The following is a 4122-nucleotide window of genomic DNA, read 5'->3' on the forward strand; positions in this document are numbered from 1 at the left end:
ACCCATAGAAGATGAGCTTGTTCTTTCCCACTCCCTGGTGGCTGATTACAAAAATTAATAAATTTATCCGCCGTAACCATTTTGACTTCAGCGGATGCAACTTCTTCAGTATCACCTTTGGCGGTATGTTTTAAAAATTGAACTTTCTCTTGGTTCGGCACCAGTTCGAAAAAGAAGGCCTCAAGGAATGGCCGTCCCATAATTGGGTGTTTCAGTGAGATAGGCACTACATGAGTTGGCACAAATCGGGTAAGACTACCAACCGTATATAATATATTCACTTTACCAATGGCCTTAAATGAAATCGAATTATCGGCAAGACCAATGGAGGTTTTGGTAGGTTGCAACTGCCCCCATCTGTACTTCTCATAAAATGTTTGTGAAATGACTGTGACTTCAGCTCCACCATCGAGTAAAACCGTATGAGAATGGTTGTTAACCATAACCGTGAGATAATCGCGACGATCGTTCGGCATATTATATGTCCAGCATTTTTCTGAGATAAAGAAAACATCGCGGAGCCGTGGTGGGTTAACTTTGTTGTCTCCGTCTTGATTGTGATTAAGGACTGGAGCTGAAGTAGGTTTGCTAATTGGTGGTGTTCGTTCAGAACATTGGGTTGATGGTTCTTTGCCATCCCTTTGAGTTTGATTATACTCGTTAAGAATCAGAGTAGAATTATTACTGGAATTCGGGACTGAAGATTTGTCGATTTGTAGAGGGACTTCGGTAGAGTGCGGATTGTTAGAGACAGTGGATTTAGATAAAGTTGTGGATTCTGAGTACGATGGGCCACTATTTCCAATCGACTCACTTACGCGTTTTTTGAACACGGGCATTGATCCGACGGATGCTTTAATTGGTTTATTTTGCTTGTTCAAGTATGCACATTCCCTGTCATCGGAGTCGGAGCCGGGAAACGAAGCGGTATATTCCGAATGTGAAGAATCATCCGGTGGATCATGTATTGCCAAAATTTCCCGTGGCACTGATCGCTGTCTATCCGAACGGGTTCTTTCCGGACGGGGTGTGGCAACAATGAACGAATGTGGTGCAATTCGCTGAGCGAACTCACGCAATTGCGCCAACGTATGGACTTGTCGAGTGTGGACGAGTTCAAGCAGATGATCGGATAAGGTACCAATGATGATATCGAGGTGGTCCCGTTCATCCAGACCACAGGAATTACCCTGCAATTAGAATGTCAAGTCATCTATATGTTTCAGCAGTGTTTGCGAACGTGGGTCGAATTTAATCTGTGCATATAACATTATTACTTGGGCCCGAGTATGTTTGTTGAGCAAACGAGCTCGAAGTTTCGTGCAAAATTCTTGATAATCTCTGAAGTTTCTCAGTTCGGTGAAGTACCATTGTCGAGCGGCCCCCATGAGTGTGGGCACCAAACGCGTAACCAATTCGTGGTCGGGTATTCCAATCTTATATCGAAATGAGCCAATAACCGCCAAATAATCTTCAACCGATAGAAATTTTTCGTTCACATGAACGCCATCGAATTGAGCACGTCCCATCCATGATGGTAAGCCTTTGAATTTCCTATCCATTGCATCCTCTTGGGCAGATTCGTCGAATTTAGTGGCTTGATTTGGTCGTGATTGTGGTGGACCGGATAGCGAATAATTCGGATATAAATGAGATGGTTGGTTAATTGGTTCTTGGATATGTGACGTTCTAAGACCACGGTAGGTATTGATCGTTTGAAATTGTAAGGTTGAAGGACTACCCAAAGAACTATGCGGAGGATCCACCGAGGGTGGTATCCACATTCCCACGACAGCCGGTTCTACGTACCGGAATGACTCGGGTTTTACCCAACCAAGGGCTGTTGTTTCGGCGATCTAACCCCGTTTAGGTCGGCGAAGTATCTCAGAAGTTGTTCGTCCATAGAGCTACATTCACTACGTATTCTTCTACTCAGGGCTGGCATCGAGTCAAACCCAGGGCCAGAAATCTACACCTGCTGTGTATGCCGGAGACGACTACACCACAACTCCACCTCAGTCAAGTGTAATGTCTGCGAGGGGTGGAGTCACCTTAGAGGCTGCTCAGGTCTACGAACACATCGATAGTGGACCCCCTCGTACGTGGCCTCCTGTTGCTCAAACAGAGCAGCCTCCACGGGTAACCTCAGTCCACCCGAGCAGCCTCACACAGTCACCACAACATAATAACACCACAGACCATACCACAGCCACGACAGACCACATAACACACACAACCGCACCACCACCCACATCCCGCCGCCAACAACTCTTGGTTCCCCCTACAATCTGCACAGTATGTCAGACCAGGATACTCCGTAATGTGACATCAGTCAAGGGCAACACCTGCCTTGGCTGGTGCCACTTTAGGGTATGCTCAGGTCTGCGCACCACGCGAGATTGGACTGGGAACTTCGAGGGCCCGTGTTGGCCTGCTCGGTCGCAGACCTCAACTGCGACGCCTCCCGCCACCATCACAGGGCGGCAACCATCACAGCAGCGCACACAGCCAACGGCGGTAAGAACACACACATCCTTTACACCCCACATCACGACACGTCTCCCGAACCACATGAAGCTCCTTCAATTTAACTGCAACGGGCTACAGAGCAAGATTGAGGAGATAACCGTCTTCATGTGTCGGCATGGTATATTGATAGCTGCGGTCCAAGAGACGAAGTTGCACAGCAATTCAACTTTGTTGAATTGCGCCGGGTACAACGTGCACCGTCGAGATCGCGAGCGAGATAATGGTGGTGGCTTAGCGTTCATCACGCACCACACCGTGCAGTATCGTCTTATCGAAGCAGACATCGACCGCAGGGATACCACCCTAGAATGTCAGGGCATCGCTATCCGGTCAGGCGATGTCGAGCTCGAAATATTTAATATATACATACCCCCTGTCACCTGCTGCCCGGCAGGATATCACCCTGATATAGGTGCGCTCCTCAGAGGTGAAAACCGTATGGTAGTAGGTGACTTTAATGCGCACCACGATCTTTGGCACTCAAGCCTGTCAAACGATCGTAGGGGAACAGACTTGGCTGAGCAGATAGACGATTCGACATTCTGCACAATGAACGACGACGCACCCACCAGGATTATGGGTAACTGCAGTAGCTCGCCAGACATCACAATAGTCAGCGCTGGTCTGATAAACAGCATAACGTGGCGACCTATGCTGACTCTAGCATCAGACCATCTACCCATAGTCATCTCGATTGATAAACCAACCGACTTTGCCTCCGCCAAACACCGGACCTATGTCAACTTTTCTAAAGCTGACTGGAAAGGTTACGCGGAGTTTACTGAAAACACCTTCACATCGCTCCCCACACCAACCGACGTCCATCTCGGTGAACGTAAGTTCCGCAGGGCTATCACTGCTGCTGCAGCTCGCTTCATACCGGCAGGGTGTATATCGGACCCACGTCCAAACTTCCCTGCCGAAGCGGCTGTTCTAGCCGATGAGCGTGATAGCCTTCGTCAGGCCGATCCCGGAGATCCCCGTATCAGGGATCTCAACGCGGAGATTCGGCAACTTGTAAACGTACATAAGCGGAAGAAGTGGGAGGAGCACCTGAAGACTTGTAATTTCACCTCTGGTGTGAGCAAGCTTTGGTCAACCGTGAGGTCATTGTCTAATCCGACGAAGCACGACGACAGAGTCGAAATTTCCTTCGGCGACCATGCTTCGTCGGACCCGGAGCGATGCGCGAGCTATTTTAGCCGGCAGTTCATACTGCATCCTCCGGTGGACAAAGCCAAGCGTCGAGTGACCAGAAGGCTGCACAAACTGCCAACAACCTGTTGCCCCCTTGCTTTCACTTGCGGTGAAGTTCAGGTGGCCATCGGGAAGGCGAAAGCCTCCAAAGCCATGGGTCCCGACGGAATATGCATGCTGATGCTGAAAAATTTGGGTCCTGCGGGGGTAGCGTACCTAACGGAGGTCCTCAACTTGTCAATGGCCACTCTCATCATCCCAGACATCTGGAAGGTGGGGAGAGTGGTCCCACTGCTCAAACCGGGGAAACCTGCCAACAAAGGAGATTCTTATCGTCCGATAACACTCCTTTCCCCGGTAGCGAAGACACTCGAGGCCTTGCTACTCCCGTATTTC

The sequence above is a fragment of the Rhagoletis zephyria genome, unplaced genomic scaffold, assembly GCF_001687245.7.
Source record: "Rhagoletis zephyria isolate East Lansing unplaced genomic scaffold, Rhagoletis_zephyria_1.1 Rzeph_scaffold_00819, whole genome shotgun sequence".
Taxonomy (NCBI): domain Eukaryota; kingdom Metazoa; phylum Arthropoda; class Insecta; order Diptera; family Tephritidae; genus Rhagoletis; species Rhagoletis zephyria.